Source organism: Macrosteles quadrilineatus, unplaced genomic scaffold, assembly GCF_028750875.1.
Source record: "Macrosteles quadrilineatus isolate MER2022 unplaced genomic scaffold, UCM_ALF_1.0 Scaffold_1__1_contigs__length_201487025, whole genome shotgun sequence".
In the NCBI taxonomy this organism is placed as follows: Eukaryota; Metazoa; Arthropoda; class Insecta; order Hemiptera; family Cicadellidae; genus Macrosteles; species Macrosteles quadrilineatus.
This window is the reverse complement of record NW_026542594.1, coordinates 141814945-141837220: the sequence shown is the minus strand read 5'-3', so window position 1 is coordinate 141837220 and position 22276 is coordinate 141814945. Positions and strand designations below refer to the sequence as shown.

General features: G+C 36.4%; 1 protein-coding gene across 6 annotated transcripts in view; it reads right to left on the bottom strand.

Moving 5' to 3' along the window:
- Window positions 1-22276, bottom strand: part of LOC128985978 (RNA-binding protein Musashi homolog 2-like) — a 146976-nt gene that overhangs the window by 77013 nt on the left and 47687 nt on the right. For all 6 annotated transcript variants that reach the window (XM_054406010.1, XM_054406053.1, XM_054406072.1 and 3 more), the window contains one exon: window positions 16998-17032. The gene's annotated coding sequence lies outside the window, so the exon portion shown is untranslated. The remainder of the gene's footprint in view (window positions 1-16997; window positions 17033-22276) is intronic.

Genomic DNA, 22276 nt, shown 5'->3' with positions numbered 1-22276 from the left:
TGGAGGGGATGACACACGTAGTCTTATGAGAGTGGCCACACGATACGGTTCGACCGCGCGGCAGCCGCGCTTATTGGAGATATTCTTCGGACATTTCCAGTGGTTTTTGAGTTTGTTTTGTGTATTTTTTACCGGTTGTGTGGTGTTCAAACAATGTTTGATACATATGAACTCCGAACTATGGTTTCGCATGTGCTCGTAAAAGGTTTGGAACACAAAAAATTGTTTTTCAATTATGAAGGGATGGACCCAATGATTTATGTTAACGTTCCAGATCACCACACGCTTTTAATGCACAAACTAACATAAGTGTTTCGCCCATGAGTAAAAAGAGTGAACTGAACTATGTTTTAATAGAGTACTGATACTGGGAAAACCCAACAGGAAGCGGTTCATCCGCCCCGTGTGGCCAGGCACTTTGCGCGGCTTAACTTCGCGCGAAGATAAGCCGCGCGGCTTAAATTCGCCTCGTGTGGCCGGGGCCTTAGAATAACATGAGAATTTTAAATTTACAATTTTTTGGAATTTTCTCCGTAACCATTAGGCGCATTATAATGCTTCAATATACTAAATTATTTGTTTTTTTAAGCTCTACAAAATAGTTTAGAAATAATTTGCAAAATTCTATGTTTTTTGGGTCAAAAATGGGAAAAACCCATTTTTACCCCATAAAAGCCCCCATAAACCCCCGTTCCCATGGTCCGATCATGCTGGTTCGCGAACTCGTTCGAATAAACGTAGGTTTACACGTTTGTACCAAATTTCATCGAAATCGGATCATTTTTGCTCGAGTTATCGCGCTAACGGACACATATATATATATATATAAATAAATAAATAAATATATATATATATATATATATATATATATATATGAATTTGAACGGATGGTATTTTTGGCCTCTAGGGACCTCAAAACGAAAAAAAAAATTGGTCCCGGGTCCAGGTCTTACCATGAGTACTACGGTAATAGCTTATTCCCTATATGGGAAATTCGCTAAAACACCCTGTATACACTGATGATTAGCAGCGAACGTAACAATAAACAAGATTCATTCCAAAGCAATACCTACAATTATTTTTTTCACCTGCAACTTATAGGTCTTATATTCAGGTAATAGTGTACCTATTCAATTCAGACTTATAAACATTACTGGTTATCCATACTAAATACAACACGATCTGTTTTGGATGAGTTTCATTCATCACCGTGCATTAAATGATCATGGGTTGACTATACCAGAAATGAGACAGAATGTGTCCGACCAGTGTCCAGGGATACCAGTTAGCATTGAGCAGCTGGCCAGGGCCGCAAATAACCCGGCATCACACTGTTAATTGATGTTGATGGTAGAAGAGGAACGGTGTATCCACTTCGATAAATAAATAAAGTAGACAATGATTGCCTAAAGGTCAGACGTGGAGTGAAGAGCGCGCCGCTACCGCAACGTTGAGCGACGTATTTTTAGCAATCGAGTCGCCGAACTAGAATGCTTTAAATCTGCCGATGCACGGTGACTACTCGCGAACAATGCGATCTATCTCGGGGAGTCGCGATCAAAACTCTTACAGTCTGTATCTTTCCGCCGTAATGAAAAAGTTTAAAACAATGGCTGTAGCCATCCATTCAGAAAGGTCGACATACAACATGTTGCCATGATGCGACGAGTTTCAATCCAAATTTATCAAATTATAACCAATGGACGATTGATACGTACGAGCAATTACAAATCACTCATCTCCAACATATTTCAATATTTACTTATCACGAAACATTTTAATTAAGCATACTTTGTTTTACTCTATATTTATCTTAATAATATGGTCAACAATTAAGACCTTTCTAAGCGCCAACAGAAGACGAATCGTATACATTTTTTAATTGACTCCATAGAGGGAAACAATATTAAAGATATACCAAGTTACAGTACATCACCACTATTTCAAACATAAGTCATTATTTTAAGATTTTACACAGTTACAAATGTAATAAAAAATCACTATACGAAAATTATGTTATAAATTTGCGATGTTATATAGGTATACACTTAGATTAGGATTAGATGATTATGTGATACAATATTGTCAAATATGTTTTAAAGTATGGATATGGCTTAATAATAGAGTATTCGCACAGTAAATATTTATTAGGAAAAAATATGTATCGATACAGATCATTTCTGTTAATTCACTACTACATACTTTATATGTAACAATACACAGTTGAAGTTATAGGTAACTCGATTCTAACCTAACCAAACCTATCTCTATACATGTTTTGCAAATAATTATAACGTTTAAAGATCGATAAAACAGTGGTAGTGAATTAACGCAATGTGTCTAATTAAATAAAATAAGAAATAGTGCAACATGCATACAAGTAATTTGACAATATTAACAAGTCTTCCTATACTTTTAATACACATTGAAAAAATACTGTTACGAACATTTAAATAAATTCCTTCTTAAAAATAATGAATTTGATTTGATTTACAAATACTTAAATGAAGTAGGCGCAAGTGGTGCTGCGTCGACCACAGCAGATGTCAGTACATTTCAGAGGAATCATCAGGTGTCTGTATTATTCAGCACACTCCATTCTGCTGAACACAGATTCGCTGAGCTCATGACAACTCCCATCGTCCTCCATTATACTCTTTACAATCGAAAAGTCAACTGGGAAGTTCAAGTTTTACAATATTGAGTAATACAATGTAATGGAAAATTAATTAGTTAAATAATAATTTATTTTTGTAAAAAAATACAACCGACTTCAAACGCTCTAAAAAGAATGAAATAATTTCAATAAAGTAAACTTTTGTATTAAGCAAGCTCACGTATTTTAAGTCGGCGCGGCTCTATGATGATTTTTGATAAAAAATTAAAAGAGAGTGTCCATATTGCAGGTGACTATCTATAACTAAAGGTGTTAATCTGCATGTCTTTTTCATAGTTATGCGTTAAGTGTTATTTTATTACCGTAATCAGAGATCGGCATTATAGTGGTATAATCTTTAAAATGATTATAACGCATTTAAATGTTTCTAACTTGGAAAAGTAACGTTTTAATACTAAACTAGCTTCTTTTCCCTATCATAATATCAAACTAAATTATTTTCCTATTCATATAGATTAATTATTCTGAAGTAAACATAAAATATGAGAAAATATTGCCTTTAATATATAAACAAAACAGTTCAGTATGTTTTTTTATTTATGTTATCCAGCTACAATTTATTGATTTTCAAAATTCACACACAATATTTAATTTCAATCATATTTGCAGTTTGAGCCGCGCCGACTTGAAATACGTGAGCTTGCCTAATACAAAAGTTTACTTTATTGAAATTATTTCATTCTTTTTAGAGCGTTTGAAGTCGGTTGTATTTTTTTACAAAAATAAATTATTTCATGATTTTTAGTGACTGTATAATTTTTTATATATTTAATTACTTGAGGTTTTTTTGATAAGCAAAACTGTTTGAAACAATCAAATTAAAGTTCCACATAACAATCATTATTTTAAAACTGCTTGAGTCACCTGTTCAGGTTACATAATCAATGGGTATGAAAATAAACATTTTTAGATATTCCTTAAGAAAGAAAGAGTTGTCCATTACATTAGGCCTAATGAAAAACTAATTGTCTTTTCTAGATACGTTGAAATGTCAGACATCATCGTTTCCTGCAATCGGTGGACTTCTACATTATAAAAAGAAATATATTAATGTCTCAAGCCTTTTGGAACAATATAAAAGTTATTCCTCAGCTGAGCTGAGCTGTTCACTGGTAGCTACCAGCACTAAAAAATCTCTCAAAAGTGGAAAATTGGTCGTTAACACGTAGTAGTACCTTTGGAAAATATTATATGAAAGATTGGTTCAGCTAAAAGTGGTGTAAGTCATATAGGGGGTTTTGTTTGCTCAAGATATAGCCTAGTCGAAATTGCAAATCATCTTCCTCTAGGACTTTCCGAAGCAGGAATAATAGTATTGATATGATATAGTAACTGGGTAGAGAATATCAATAAACATTCCACATCTGCAAATGCATGTTTAGTAATTAAAATATTTAAAACTTTTAAGACAATTGACGACTATGCACTGTCACACTTCTTAGGTCGTGTAAGGAATAATTGCATTTAGGCCTAATTTATATTTAGACCTGTTTTACGAATGCTTTGGTTTTCACAATACACTTTTATTTGTCAATATCATACAGCTATTCACTGAAACATATATGTTTTTGTAAGTCAGAATATTCAATACTAAAAACAGAATTACTGTATACACAAATCAGTCAAACGTTAAAATACATTTTTTATAGTAACCAAAACTAAATGCATTTTTCTCAATGTAATTCATTTAGGCTCCATGGCAAGAAATAGTTTATTGATCAATATGAAGCAACTGTTTCATGAAGAATTGTCTGCAGCTTCATTTAAATGGTTTCAACTAACAGCTGTAGGAATGTTATTATTATTTATTGCCTTCTCTGCACAAATGTAAACAATCTGCACAAATGTAAACAAAATAAATGTTGAATATTTAAGGTTTTCAGAATTTTTCACCGAAACAAATATTATACTTAAACATAATATATAAGGTACCAAATAGAAACTCTCCTGGTTATTTTGGTGTTGGAACCACACTGATCGGTAAAAGAATCACAGAGAAATTGGTGAACATACATAGAAAAAAAAACATCGCCACAAACAAATTGAGAACCTCCTCCTTTTGTTGGTAGAGGGGAAGTCGGTTAATAATAAAAAAGAACTATATAAGCAATCTGACACATACTCATCCCATTAGCTTGTCGACAACCTTTACCATGGGTAAACGGTGGGAGTAACAATGATATTTTATAGGAAAATCACAAAAGTTGCAACCGATCACAATTTTTTGAACCGTAATTTTTACAGCAGTGGGGGTTGCACGAATTTGTGTAGAATTACAAGGACCATTAAATACTCATTTAATTAAAACCGGGTTTTTAAAACCAATGTTCCTGTATTTTTTTGAAAAATAACATAAGTAACAATAATTTTTTATCAGTAACTTTTAAAGCAATAGGAGTTCTACCATTTCCTCAGAGTTTAGAGGGCCCCAAGACGGATATATCCACTCAACACAGAAACTCGAACTTTTTGACAAAAAACATACTTTCTCCATATTCTATGCCTTATAGTATAGGGAGAGAAAGTAAAATATATTAATACACCATTGACTTATTATAATGTACATACCTTAACTTCATATAGGCCTACATTTATTACTATGTTCAACTAATTACAAAAACCTGTTATTTAATGCATTCATAGCTCAAGAACAACTAAAACAACATTTTAAAATCTTAAGATAATTTTTGAAATAATTGTAAATCTATGATATTTCCCGATAGAGCAAACACGTAATGTTACTTTAGGGATACTTGGCCAAGATCAATACAACAGCAAACTACCATCTAGCTCTAGCGGCACAACGTGACTGTTTAATCACACAAAGGTAGTTCTCGATGTAACAGACAATTGGTCACGTAATGTTACTTTAGGGAGAATGGGCCAAGATCAATACAGCAGCAAACTACCATCTAGCGCTAGCGGCACAACGTGACTATTTAATCACACATAGGTAGTTCTCGATGTAACAGACAATTGGTCACGTAATGTTACTTTAGGGAGAATGGACCAAGATCAATACAGCAGCAAACTACCATCTAGCGCTAGCGGCACAACGTGACTATTTAATCACACATAGGTAGTTCTCGATGTAACAGACAATTGGTCACGTAATGTTACTTTAGGGAGACTTGGCCAAGATCAATACAGCAGCAAACTACCATCTAGCGCTAGCGGCACAACGTGACTGTTACATCGCACACAGGTAGTTGTAGATGTACAGACAATTGGTCACGTAATGTTATTTTAGGGAGACTTGGCCAAGATCAATACAACAGCAAACTACCATCTAGCGCTAGCGGCACAACGTGACTGTTTACTCACACAAAGGTAGTTCTCGATGTAACAGACAATTGGTCACCTAATGTTACTTTAGGGAGAATGGGCCAAGATCAATACAGCAGCAAACTACCATCTAGCGCTAGCGGCACAACGTGACTATTTAATCACACATAGGTAGTTCTCGATGTAACAGACAATTGGTCACGTAATGTTACTTTAGGGAGAATGGGCCAAGATCAATACAGCAGCAAACTACCATCTAGCGCTAGCGGCACAACGTGACTATTTAATCACACAAAGGTAGTTCTCGATGTAACAGACAATTGGTCACCTAATGTTACTTTAGGGAGAATGGGCCAAGATCAATACAGCAGCAAACTACCATCTAGCGCTAGCGGCACAACGTGACTATTTAATCACACATAGGTAGTTCTCGATGTAACAGACAATTGGTCACGTAATGTTACTTTAGGGAGAATGGGCCAAGATCAATACAGCAGCAAACTACCATCTAGCGCTAGCGGCACAACGTGACTATTTAATCACACATAGGTAGTTCTCGATGTAACAGACAATTGGTCACGTAATGTTACTTTAGGGAGAATGGGCCAAGATCAATACAGCAGCAAACTACCATCTAGCGCTAGCGGCACAACGTGACTATTTAATCACACATAGGTAGTTCTCGATGTAACAGACAATTGGTCACGTAATGTTACTTTAGGGAGAATGGGCCAAGATCAATACAGCAGCAAACTACCATCCAGCGCTAGCGGCACAACGTGACTGTTACATCTCACATAGGTAGTTGTCGATGTAACAGACAATTGGTCACGTAATGTTACTTTAGGGAGACTTGGCCAAGATCAATACAGCAGCAAACTACCATCCAGCGCTAGCGGCACAACATGTCTGTTACTTCTTACATTGTTATTCACGTAATAGTTACTATAGAAGGACTTCTTTATTAACATAATATATACACATTAGGCTGAAAAAGAGAAGTATGTTATAGCTGCTGTGTTAAATTTGGTTTAAATCATAAGGCTGAATTAGTTTTTGAAGATAGCAAACAATCCTTTTATTTTGCCACTATGAACAATCATTTTGTACCCGGCAATAGGTAGCTTATATTATGTTTACCATTCACATACTGTATTTTCAACGTCAACATAAATATATGGAAACGGAAAGTGGTATCAAGACGCTGAAGTAAATACAAACGTCTCAGACTGAGCGGCGTAGCTGCGTTGCTATGTTGCTGTATAGCGGTACCTGTGTTGCTCTGATTGTGTTACTAATTACCCTAACATCAGATTACATAATTACCGTACACCGAAAGGATTAATGTTTGGTCCCAATTGTGCCATTGCCATCCACACACTAAGCTACACAACGTTGTTTATGTTTACGATACTGTGTTATCATTACTTGGAAACATTGTGGAATACATTTATGTGAACCTACAGTTGTTAGAAACACATTTTTAAACTGTTTATGATTGACGTCAGGATTAGAAGAATAGATTACTGTAGTTGCAAAGGCTTTGGGCTACTACTGATTATAGTATACCCCAGATAATTGTAAATCCAGATAAAACATTAAATCTAATTATAGAACGTTATCTCTACATTTAAAAAAAATATTTAATTAAATAGACCTAAAATGACTCTTACTGGCACAACCTCAAATAAATATTAATAAAAGCAATTAAAAAAAAACTATGTCGGATGGCAATTTATGCCGGCGAATGTGTCAACTGTTTATTCGTAATACTGTACTTTGCCCTATTCTGTATGCTGTTTCACTAAACTTTCACCGCAAACGGGTAGTTGCAACGCACCACACACGTCGATAAGGGGTTTAATAATCGGTACTACATACTAAATTCAACTGCAAAATCATCGTGTACAGAAAGTATGTACAAGGGATAAACTCTAAAACTGAAGTCCACGACCCCAGTTGATCAACCTTAAGGATTAAAATGACAGCTTAATCATTACAGTGCCCTTAGTGTAACGAATCCCCTTACAAACATGTTATTATTTTTTAGCTATTATGAAGATGTGGTTTTCGTGTGCATCAAGTGATCTATGAGTTTCAAACATTAACTGTACCAACGGTAAAGATACAGAACTAATAAAAACTTGATTTTATTCTCTTATTAGTTCACAAATCGGAAGACGACGAGCTTCCACATTTAAACTTAACACACTCGACATAATATTGTTACAAAACTAAAAAAGGCCCTGTGAGCTGGACGTGTGAATCGCCAGCCTGTCGTGCACGGACTTTCTAAGCCACTGATGAATTTTGAATGTTCCAATTCCGGGGCAAAGAAATGAATCGATAGAGGCAACATGTGACAAACGGCCTTCTCTTGTCAATGTTGAGCCTACAACATACATTGCATACATTATCGTGTTGTAGGCATTGTATCATACGCCTGCTCTACTCGAGTTAGATAGGTAATCTATTTACTTAACGCATTTTCATACAAATTAAACAAAAAAATGAAAACATTTAGTTTTTCCTAGTATAAACTAAAAAATATCATAGGCTATGTCAAATAGCATACCATCTTTAGGGTATTTCAATTTCAGTAACTTTTAAATTAAAATTTGTTTAACTTATAAACTAAAAACCTATTGTTTTATTCATATAAAACTACTATGTCCAAACAAATAAAAAACTGCGCTGAAAACAACTAACATGTTACTAAACATTTTACTTTTTAGATATAGTTCTATTATAAATCTTAGTTCACGAGGAATCGGAATGTGACATTTTCATCAGAATGGAGATGTTTTTTTTTTTTTTTATACTGGCTATTCAAAATGGTACGAAATGAAATATCCCACAAAAACATATTTGAATTAGTTCTTATTCTTGAAAATTGTTTGTATTCAATAGAGCTTTAAAATGGCGTATATTGTATTTACTATATACTATATCATACTAGTGTATATAGTATGACTTATGTTTGTATTTGACAATCATTATAAGGCGCTAACTAGTAAACCTCTGGTTATAGTACATCCTGTATTCAAAAATCGTCAAAAATATGTTTACGTTATTTTTTTTGGGTGGGTATAGCGGGGATTTTAACTTCATTATTGTAGGACCAATGGTTCGTCTAATATCAATACTGTAGTGGACACTTTTACAAGATTCGTCCCGTATAATGATTTCCCACAAAATTAATATTTGGTATTTATCGAGCGTTTGTACTTGAACATATAATTGATTTATACATAACTATTTGCCCAAACTGTGCCACAGTCTCATCACTGCGACAACATGCCGTTCCAATCTGGAGCGGAGCTGTTTTCCTGCAGCAGCTCGGTCCGTGTAAACAAGCATATTTTTCAGCTGTCCACGTGATCTGTGACCTCTTCCCGCAGGTTTATTTGGCGCCTGTTTTGTACAAAATATTTTAACATTTAAAAATATCTCTTCAAAAATATGTAGATTTTCTTGATCAACTATTGTGTCAGAGAATGTATGATTAGGCCACATTAGGCCTACAGCGTAAATCCTACAAACATATGAGATTTTATGTTATTGATTATTCACGTTACTGTCTGCTTGTTATTTATTAACAAGTTTATAATTAGTTAATGAAAACAGAGACCTAATTCGAGGTAATCCTATGTATTAAAAATATAATAGGTTTAATAGTTCACGCAGATTTCGAGACAACCTCTTGACGGATTTGATGATTCTTTTTTTGATTTGAATGCCATTTTGTGTAGAAGGACGCGAAGGAGCCAGATTTTTGATTTAGATCTCAGGGCTCTGACCACGGGACTTCCAAGTTCCCGTGTTATTCATATGTAGGAGATTTTATTGGTTATTTATGGTTTATCAACACCATATACAAAAAAAAAAACTAAATACAAGCCCAAGTATTGTGCAAACTACTTGGGGGTGAATGTGTTGTCGATGTTTTTGTCAAAATATTTTTATTTAAAACATCTGTCTCAAAATGTTTGTTTTTGATTGTCATTTATTAAAATTAAAATATTTCTAGGTTAAGCTGTTATGAAAACCATAAACTTCTAAAGGGTTGTGTGCTTGGCTAATATGGTCTTTAATACTTCTATATGACACTACACAGCTTATTTGTGTGTGTTATTTGTGTAATTTTTTATTTTCTTTCTTTTAGAAATATGTATCTTGAATTTTTACTTTACGAACAAAGTACCTACACCATTCCTTTTTGGTGGAGTTTGGACGTCTCTTCATATGGAAAAAGGTTCATGCCTTCTTTATGCAATCGGATATTTGATATATGGAAGGTACCAATGATTGTATCAAGTATCAACAATACAAGTATATTGTATCAACAGATTAATAAAAGTTTTTACGCCACACTACATTATTTTGACGAACTTCCCACGCAAGGAATTAGTCCAGAAAACAGCTGTTTGCCGCCAGCTTATTCAAATGGGGTTTCATTGCGTACTACTGTGCTGCAATGAGTTTTGCCGGACACCAATCAGCTGATTATACTGTATTTAGGTGGCAGTGAGTAGTTATAAACAAAAACATAACCTCTCTTATGACTAGTGATTTTTAGTCCTTTAGTTGGTGGAAATAAGGATTTGTACGGATTTAGTAGTATGGCGTAAACTATCGTACGTAACTCGTCCAAAATGTGTGTACCGGACTCGTATGGTAATCCCGTACTCGACTTCGTCTCGCACGGGAACGACCACACTCGTCCGGTAAACACTTATTTTCAGGACTAGTAACGTAATATACTATTACAGCTGCATTTCTAATTTATTTTTTGCTCGGGCCAAACAGCTAATTATCCATTAAAGTAATCTGTATATTTCACTAATGTGTACTAGTAGTCTACTAATAATATGCTATTGAATACTGAAATTATTATAAACCGCAACTATAACCAGTTTAGACTGTTGAATTAATCTGTAGAATGTTTAAACGAATTCTGTAAAAAGAGTACTCTTTGCACTGGGGCGAACAATATAGATTATTATCTCGAGGGTCAAGATATCCAGAGTGCAGTTTTTCAAACATTTTCTGCCTAAATACAAGCAAGCAGTTTTAGTGTAATGTTCTTTATACAGAGGGATGCTGGGACGGAGCTTTGCGGCGAACGGCGACCCACCGCAGCTAAATCCCACCGCATGACGTCACATCTCCTGGCTACGGCTTTGCTCTCATTACGTCCACAATACTCCGAGTCTCTAGCTGTAGGTCGAGTGAAAAACCGGTCACAAACGCAACCTGCCTCTACAAAACACGAGGCAAAATATCAACAACCGACGAGATTAGTAAGTAAATACGTCGGGATTGCATACATTAATTCATGTATATCAACACCCAATGGTTGAACACAGTTAGAGTACAGAGCAATGACACTTATTTTTACTCTGTTAACTATGTTATTATTGATTGAGCTATGTTTATATTAGACAATATAGTTTACGTTACTGATAACATCGTGCTTGTTAACTGTTAGAGTAGACCCAGAAGTCCTCAGTTCACTTCAATAAAGAAGAAATTTTATTTTCATGTCATGTAGCTGTGCAACCAACGATAAGGATACCCATAATGATTTGGTTGATCGTTACCTTATGTTCAATTCAGAGGGCAAGGAGGGATATTCATAATGATTTGGTTGATCGATACCTTATGTTCAATTCAGAGGGCAAGGAGGTATATTCATAATGATTTGGTTGATCGATACCTTATGTTCAATTCAGAGGGCAAGGAGGGATATTCATAATGATTTGGTTGATCGATATCTTATGTTCAATTCAGAGGGCAAGGAGGTATATTCATAATGATTTGGTTGATCGATACAATATGTTCAATTCAGAGGGCAAGGAGGTATATTCATAATGATTTGGTTGATCGATACAATATGTTCAATTCAGAGGGCAAGGAGGTATATTCATAATGATTTGGTTGATCGATACAATATGTTCAATTCAGAGGGCAAGGAGGTATATTCATAATGATTTGGTTGATCGATACAATATGTTCAATACATAGTATTCAGAGGGAAAGGAGCTATTCTCATCACGAATACTTTGTTTTATAAATGATAACAAATTGTTTATGAACCTGCGAGATGTTATGCTATGCTATATAAATAAGATAATTTATAATAAATGGACACAATCTTACATAGTGATGAGTGAATGCCTTGCCATGGCTCTGATCGTTCAATATGTAAACTACACAATAGTGGTGGGTGAAGACAATAATGTAAACACATACAATACGTGTTGTGCAATTTTCTTATTTCAACATCCTGAATGGAGCTGTAGATGTGCATATACGGAAATGCTCAACACGATTCCAATAGTCCAATACAAGGCTTTGACACAGATTTACCCATGTCCCACATAATACCCCTAGTTTAACCCACGTGCATTTAAAGATCGCTTTTTACTGATTAGGACTAATAATGTTTATGCAACTAACAACAAACATAAAGGTTTACCAACCGAATAAAGGATTTTTAGCAGCTCCGTATGTATATAACATGATATTACAATTATTAACAGTTAGACAACTATGGAATAACATTAAAATAAATAAATAGACTAAGCCCAATGTACACAAAACCATATAAACAACATGTTTGAGGTCCGTTTCCACCCCACGGCTAAAGATAGGTCTAAGTACAGAAGAAGAGGTTTTAATGTAAATTCTTCCAAACGTAAACATGTTTAAGTTTCGCCCTGCATGGTAAAATACAGTAATTCATAGGAATTAGACCTTCTACCATGAGAGGGAAGAACCAATTGTATTCATTGGAAGAACCAACAACTCTAGTAGGCAAAAATAGGTTTGGGGGATTACAGTCTTAATTTGAATGAAAGGATAAGCTTGTTTCAACACTTTGATAGATTTAAATGGAGTTTATATATCTAAAATTCTAAGACAATTGCTGGCAAGGATCCTTGTAGACGAAGGTCTAATATGTCGAGTCTATGTATACGAAGCTGCATAATAGAAGCTAGTTCAGTATTTAATCAACCAAATTTACTCGCTTCTGCTGAATGAAAAGAGGTTTAAATGTAACTGCTGCGAATCGAGAGCGAGAGATATAAAAAGATCAAGTATCTAAGACCTCAGCCGGCGTTATTTCTGTACGTGTAAACATCTGCTACATGTACATTTATTTGACTCAAATTCATTAATTCATACACTCCGAGAGAACTATTCTTTGTTGTATTTCATCTTTTTGACAAAGTGACCAAGAAGTGGACATCTACCATGCAGACCCGGGGAAGCTTCCAAACGCTGTAATTAGTTTTAGTTCCAGTTTAATGAGCGCATCAGTTTATGAATTACACCGCTGAAAACACTATTACTCAAACTCGTAGGGTTTTCACATCGAAAATGTGTAAGCACTGACTATGAATCAGTCAGAATTGTTAATTGGATCCAAACAACTAATGTATATACTATGGTTCATGACAATAAGGTAGTTGGTCCTGGTTCTCAACTTGCTCTACTGAGTTGTTTGTATCTGTAATTGTAGCATAGACTACTATGTTCATTAGATTACAGTATTACATTGCACACTGTACAGTGTACAGTATAAGTATATGCGAAAGTCCAACTAATGTATATACTATGGTTCATGACAATAAGGTAGTTGGTCCTGGTTCTCAACTTGCTCTACTGAGTTGTTTGTATCTGTAATTGTAGCATAGACTACTATGTTCATTAGATTACAGTATACATTGCACACTGTACAGTGTACAGTATATGTATATGCGAAAGTCCAACTAATGTATATACTATGGTTCATGACAATAAGGTAGTTGGTCCTGGTTCTCAACTTGCTCTACTGAGTTGTTTGTATCTGTAATTGTAGCATAGACTATCATTAGATTACAGTATACATTGCACACTGTACAGTGTACAGTATATGTATACGCAGGATGAGGAATGAAACAGTAGGCCTGTATGTTATATTTATACCATCGATGTATACATCGATGATATTGTACAAACACCGTTGTTGTTGTCTCACATGATGTTGTACATACTGTGTAGTGTGTACAGTACACGGTAGACAGTAGCACGACTCCCCCCCCCCTCCACTACAAGTTTGGTTAGTGCCGCGAGCTGGTCTATTTAATTATTTAATTGCCCTCTCTGGTCGGTTATCGCCCACGACCACTGTCAAACTTTCATAATGACAGTGCGGTGATAACTACCACATTGACACCACGAGACGCTGCCAAGGCCTATATACCGCGGGGTGTTAAAATATCTATAAACGTAGATTAATTATAACTTTGGTTGTTAATTTATCAGGCTTGCTGTTTAATTCGACAAAGTGTGACTTGTTTCAAAGTGGTTATACCAAACGAATAAAATTATAAAGTGGGGCAAGGCCCAGGGGTCTGTGATCGCTCCAATTCGGTTCTTACACTATGTTTTATTATTTTATGATCGCTGGATCTGGGATCTACACTGGGACTACTGGGTTTGATGATTTAAAGTTGGTAGCATTCAAGTATTTTCATATCATGGTCATATAGTTTCCAATAAGGTAATTTTAAAGTTTTGAGAACTTTTCTGTGAGCATGCATTGCACACTGGTTTTCTGAATATTAACTTTTGTTCAAACTAATTGTTAGATAAGTTATCCCCTATTAGTCAAAACAACTACAATACACCTACAACTACTAGTATACCCTATGCACTATTTGAAATACTCCAATTATAATCTGTAATTAGTTCATAGCATAGTGAAATATTTAATTAGCAAAAACGTAACTTGTCAGATCTTGTAGAACCTGCAGTACACTCGCACTCAGTGATGATTATTTATTTGTGAATGTAAGAATATCCCTCTGGCCCTATATCCTGGTATTTGTGAAGAAAAGACTCGATAGTGCGTCGATAATTTTTTTTTCAATTCATAGCACCCGCTTCTACTAGCAAGCAACTAAAGGTAAGCGAGAAGATATAGCTAGTGTGGATTATTGAACCAATATAATGAGACACAGATTGTCTATAGTAACTATACAACGTACGTGACAACACTTTACACGGGACACACAAGGTTCATATCACGCGACGGAATGTGCTGAGGAACTCGAGTCGGAATGCTCGATAAGAGAGGTAAAAAGTTAGCGAAGATTTCAAAGCCATGTGCAAATAAGTGGTTGGTTATACGCAAAGTTGGTGACATGCCGAGAACTGCCTGCATTGCTGCATTTCCCGCTTGTCTGTCGCCAACTATAGCGTGTTACTAAATAAATTCGCGACCTTTTCGCTCATAAATTATTCATTTCCAGTGTTATATTCGAGTTTCATTATAATTTAGATTTATTACGTTAACATTTACTTAAATAAAAATGTGTATACAAGTAACGATATTAATAGATACAAACAAAATATATAGAACACCAGTTGTATTTTACTGGCTTTTACAGTAAAATATGTAAAAAAACATACAAATGTACAACGTAGTAACATTTACTTGGGGTTTAGCAGGCGACACGCTGAAGTCTAGGTTTCAATTAAAGTAAAATAATAACTGTATAGTCGTGATTTTAAAGAATGAAATAAGTTTGGAACCTACTGAACATGTGGATAAATGTAAACAGAATTAAGAAGCATAACAACGACCAAGTCAGTAAATCTAACATCATTAGACAAATATTTACGAATAATTTTGAAAAAATTGTGAGTTATCGTTAGTAAAAAGTACCTTCGTCAAGCTCAAATTTTGTAACTGTTTACAGCCGTTTCGGCATCACAATGCCATCACCAGACACAAATATTGGCTGAAGTAGCGTCGTTGAAGTTATAACACATAACCACACACAAATATTTACAATACGCATACAATTTACAAAAACGAACAGGCCTGTCGCACAGTCGGTACTGGTTGACATTTCACGTTCCGAGCAAAACTCCAACACCAGTAACAAGCAAAATGACAACTTGTTACTGTAAACTAATTTAAGTTGTACATTCTACAACCTTATATGTTGGGTATATTTATTATCAAAGTATTGACAACTATGGGACAAAAGGATTGCCATTACAACTAGCACACTCACTGAGCACTTCATAATTTTATTGTAAGATTGGTTGGTCCCCTTTTAATCTAGATGGGATGTTTTTGAACATTACCCTAGTATTCAAAAGTCAATTGTATTTCAAGGAATAAACAACAATTGTGGACTTTAATTTGACAAATATCAATCAGAAAATGACTCGTCCATGCATAGAATTATCTATCCAATAAAATATGGCTTCTTACGTTCGATTGTTCAAGCAGGTAGTTCAACAAGGTTAATTGCAAATAAAAGATCTTAAAAGATAAACCACGACCACGACAATACACCATAGTTTTTCTTTTACATTGCTTGAGATTAATAACTGTTACAGTGTTGAACCAAGATACCAAAGAGAGCTAGCCAACAATGCTAACAATAAGACTACAGGTGTGACAGTAAGTAACTGCTACTTGACAACTGGTAGATGGCGGTGTAGTATTGTGTTTTGAAGCTCCAAATATTTACCACCCATTGGTCACCCCAAGACATCCCGATGACAAACGAAGGTCTTCTACAAGATATGGAGGTAGTTGGCATACTGACGCTTGAAGGTAATTCGAACATTAATGTATTTAAATTTGTTTGGCCCCCTAAATTATGACAAACATTTTGCTCTGTGTCTAAAATGCCTGTGGAAACTACAACTTTGGTGGCTGGTCTGTGGAGCGGCGTTGAAATAACGTGAAAGGAGTTCTTATATTATTAGGTGAATGTGTGTTCCAATAATCCTTTAAAAATACCGCTTCTGATAGAAACGATGTGTGGTTACGATTTTGTATAATCACGAACTATTGTATAACTGACTGCATTTTCACTTATGATTTAGAATTGTACAGTTCCCACAGTTTCATACAGTTCTTATAAATAAACGCTAGTTTGAAAATGTGCTAGAATTTTGAATAACATTAACCTTATCTGTATATTACTGAATTATTATAAATTAATTATGACAAAAAACTTACCGTTTTATTTTGACAGTATTATCTCTGCAAATAACCTGGAAAAATAAAATCCAATTAGTAAGAAAACAAACCATGGTTATAAAAGCAACTGTCAAAAATTGGAAACAATATGAAAAAGAGACAACTGCAGATTTTGACAGCTAGATGAAAACCATTTCTAAGAACAGAACAACTTTAGTCACATTAATTTTACCACCTAGAGGGAGTACATGAAGTTTATATAATTTTGTCGCTTCGTTTGGCAGCAGTAACGAAGCCAAGTACTTCATAAAACAACAAAGGGAATTCAAATTAGTTTATTCAAAGTGGAGCTTATTCTTGATTTTTTATATTTCCCAAGACAAAACAAAAATCTCATTGTTAAGAGCTGAAAATTTTCTCCGATGATGGAGTACGATTTTAATACTAGCTAAATACTTGCCTGGTTTCCCATTCAAAAATGTACAACTTTAAAAAAGTTATTTAAAATTAATATTTCTTAAGCAAATGAGTCCTAGTTTTGTTGTCTGTGACTTTCCATCGTTTGGTAAAAGATAACGTCTCCTACTATGTTATTCATATGAGCAAGAGGATGGTTTTTTTTATTAGGGACTCGTGTTTACAATTGGATGGAATTAATAAAATAGGGTATTTGAAAGACATTTTGATAAATAATATTACATATAATACTACTCAGTACACTACTAAATGGTACTTTTTACTAACTAATTAGTGAAATAGAGTTTGAATGGAGAGGTATAGGAAAACTAACCTATTTCGAGAGACCTAGTTATGACACTTGAAAGTTAAAACTAATTAATCAGAGGATTACTTACAGCTCTTTATCACTGTTAAAGATTAAGATACAGATAAATTGATCAAGAGCCTTACTGTGAGTTGCACAACCACGGCGCGACCCCTGGCTATCGAGGTGGGCGTGCCTCAGGGCTCTACAATCGCTCCACTTTTGTTCTTACACTGATCTTAATCTACATGACTTGGCTCAGTCACCTCTCACCAGGCAGCTGACATTTCTCTTGTTTTCTAAATTTGTCGCACTTAGCACAAACATCCAATCATCATAAAACACCGACGAACGGTAAAAAAACCGTATAACGATTCGTTAATTCAGCAGTCGCGATTGTGCAATCATTTAAAATACCAACATAGATTTAGTTACTAAGCTAAGTAACCAGGCTATAATGTTATTCGCAGTCTTTCATTTCATCGTACCCTATTATATGTCATAAAACACGATTGTCAGATTCTCGTGAAAGAAAACGAGTAGTCATGAAACCAAAGTTGAGGGTAGCCCAAGTAATAAAACATGCGTTTATCTAGTACATTGATTGAACTATACGCATACATGTTAATCGATTTGATGTAAATTCACTTTGTATGCAAGACTGCGTGGCTGGCTTTTTCTCGTTTAGAAATACCGCGCTTGATTGTAAATGGCAAAGGATTTTGGAGCATGAATGTACAATAGTTCCACTGACCAACAATATTGCACATGGCTGCCATTATCGTGCTCTTGATGGCAATGTCTTCTGTGGCTCATCTAAAATCTTATGTTATCGTCGACTGTATTGGAAAACTATAAAACGTCGTTACAAGTCAAAATAGGTTTTGTACATTTTGTACAGCAGAGCGATCGAAGTTCTGGTAATCCAGATGTACGACTGTTACGCACAACGTTTTTTGAATAGGTGTATTGATTTTGATATTAAACTGTATTTTAAAGTCTAGCTAACCTTTCAGTGTAGTTTTATCTCATGCATACATTTGAGGATTTATGGACTAGAGGGTGCGCAAGATGTAAAACATTAGAGCACATTTTTTTACGAGGTACGTACATTTGATGCCGTCAGGAGTACTGCCACGATGGATAAAATTAATAATGTTCTTCTTAAAATTATAAATACATGCAAAGCATAAGAAATGCACAATTACTCCGATTTAAGTTTATATCAGATCGCGTTGTTGCTTGTGTGACTTTGCAACGTCACATAAACCGTAAATAATGTCAGTTTTGAACGTATAGTCGTAAAATAGACATAAGTCGTAAGTGAAACTATTTTATGATTTCTCCAGCATCCAAGTGTTTATTCACACAACGATTCAGCTATGCTAGCCCTACAGAGCCTGCGCCCGGCCGCAGGAAAGTAGTTCACCTTCATAGGACTTTTACTTGTATCGTATTTCATTACCCCGCTGCGTGCCGCCTAGTAACTAATGCACGTGCCATATAGTTATGTCTTTGGTTTCTATCATTACACTAAAGTATCCAATGGTTAAACTTAAACATTAATTTGGAGTAAAACATAATTTGTGGATTTTAAGAGTTGTCATTACTGAGACGAATTTAAACAATCTCAATATTTTCAGCGAGGAAGCTATACAATTGTCGTCTGCAATATTGCATTACCTAATTTGTGGTTTTAATTAAAACATAACATACAATGATAGAAGAGAGTTCTGCTTATTTATTCGTATTATTCATAAAATGCTACTAAAATATAATCGTTCAAAACGTTTAACCTGCTTGATTTAGATATTTAGTTATAAACTAAAATTGAGCCGATTTAATACAAAAATCATTGAAAATCATGGGTTAAACCCCCATTTTTAACGTTACGTTTTGACCACATAAATATCTTTATCTCACTATGGTATCTTTCGTTATGGTGAAAGACTCGATTGCTATTTATAGTCAAGCCGTTAAGGAACGGGGCAGCGCCATAAATATGATAGTAAACGTCACATAAATACAAGACCGGGCAACAGAGTGGCTTGCGGTTTGTTTCAAATTACTACACATTATGAGCCACTTAGTACGCATTATGTTTTCATTTATTTCGTTAATGAGGTTTGCTTAAACTAACGCAACGGACCATGTGGACAACGCTGTTAATTAAAAAAGCCAATTAATTGCCCATCCTCTGAGGTTTATGGAATACTAGCTGTAACCCACGGGCTTCAGCACGTTTGACTCCTTAAGTACTGCATTAATAAAACTATTGATTGGTTAAGTTAAGCTGAAATAAACAAAGCAGAATACAGAAATACAAATAAATTATATAAGGTAATAAGCTGAAAGAATAACAAACAAATAAGTACAGATAAGGTATTTTTAACATTAGGTATATGGAAAGTTGCCTTTAGAAAGGAATTACGACCTTAAAAGGCAATTTATGAAATAATGGATGGTTTTATTTGCGCAAGGTTTCTCGTCATGACGAACATTTTAAGTATATAGGGTGTGACTTCAGTTTTCTCAAAAGTTCATAGGTACTTTGGGATTTATATATGGATACTTAAAAAATGAATACCTGCAATAAAATAGTATTATTTAATTTACTAATTTGCCAATGCAATTTATAAATAAAAGTCTTATGTGTAAATGTAGACAACTTTAGCCACATTATGTAGTTAGAGGAAAATCCTAATAAAATGATAATCCACTCTGATGAACGCACGGACATCAATGTAAAAATAGATTGACGAGGGATAAGAGAGGAAAACGAGCAGTAACGAATAAATCAGATATTCAATTATGGCGTGTGTTTGCTGGGCTTATCAGCTATGAGCAGGACCAGCACCATTCATCGACACTACCTCACCACTACCACCACCGTCACCACTGCTGCCTCTGCTGTACCTGGGTGTGTGTTTGCTGGGCTTATCAGCTATGAGCAAGACCAGCACCATTCAACGACACTACCTCACCACTACCACCACCGGCACCACTGCTGCCTCTGCTGTACCTGGGTGTGTGTTTGCTGGGCGTATCAACTATGAGCAGGACCAGCACCATTCATCGACACTACCTCACCACCACTGCCCCTACTGTACCTAGGTGTGTGTTTGCTGGGCTTATCAGCTATGAGCAGGACCAGCACTATTCATCTACACTACCTCACCACTGCCACCACCGTCACCACTGCTGCCCCTGCTGTACCTAGGTGTGTGTTTGCTGGGCTTATCAGCTATGAGCAAGACCAGCACCATTCATCGACACTACCTCACCACTACCACCACCGTCACCACCACTGCCCCTGCTGTACCTGGGTGTGTGTTTGCTGGGCTTATCAGCTATGAGCAGGACCAGCACCATTCATCGACACTACCTCACCACTACCACCACCGTCACCACTGCTGCCCCTGCTGTACCTGGGTGTGTGTTTGCTGGGCGTATCAGCTATGAGCAGGACCAGCACCATTCATCGACACTACCTCACCACTGCCACCACCGTCACCACTGCTGCCCCTGCTGTACCTAGGTGTGTGTTTGCTGGGCTTATCAGCTATGAGCAAGACCAGCACCATTCATCGACACTACCTCACCACTGCCACCACCGTCACCACTGCTGCCCCTGCTGTACCTGGGTGTGTGTTTGCTGGGCTTATCAGCTATGAGCAGGACCAGCACCATTCATCGACACTACCTCACCACTACCACCACCGTCACCACTGCTGCCCCTGCTGTACCTGGGTGTGTGTTTGCTGGGCTTATCAGCTATGAGCAGAACCAGCACCATTCATCGACACTACCTCACCACTACCACCACCGTCACCACCACTGCCCCTGCTGTACCTGGGTGTGTGTTTGCTGGGCTTATCAGCTATGAGCAGGACCAGCACCATTCATCGACACTACCTCACCACTACCACCACCGTCACCACCACTGCCCCTGCTGTACCTGGGTGTGTGTTTGCTGGGCGTATCAGCTATGAGCAGGACCAGCACCATTCATCGACACTACCTCACCACTACCACCACCGTCACCCCCACTGCCCCTGCTGTACCTGGGTGTGTGTTTGCTGGGCTTATCAGCTATGAGCAGGACCAGCACCATTCATCGACACTACCTCACCACTACCACCACCGTCACCACCACTGCCCCTGCTGTACCTGGGTGTGTGTTTGCTGGGCGTATCAGCTATGAGCAGGACCAGCACCATTCATCGACACTACCTCACCACTACCACCACCGTCACCACTGCTGCCCCTGCTGTACCTGGGTGTGTGTTTGCTGGGCTTATCAGCTATGAGCAGGACCAGCACCATTCATCGACACTACCTCACCACTACCACCACCGTCACCACTGCTGCCCCTGCTGTACCTGGGTGTGTGTTTGCTGGGCTTATCAGCTATGAGCAGGACCAGCACCATTCATCGACACTACCTCACCACTACCACCACCGTCACCACTGCTGCCCCTGCTGTACCTAGGTGTGTGTTTGCTGGGCTTATCAGCTATGAGCAGGACCAGCACCATTCATCGACACTACCTCA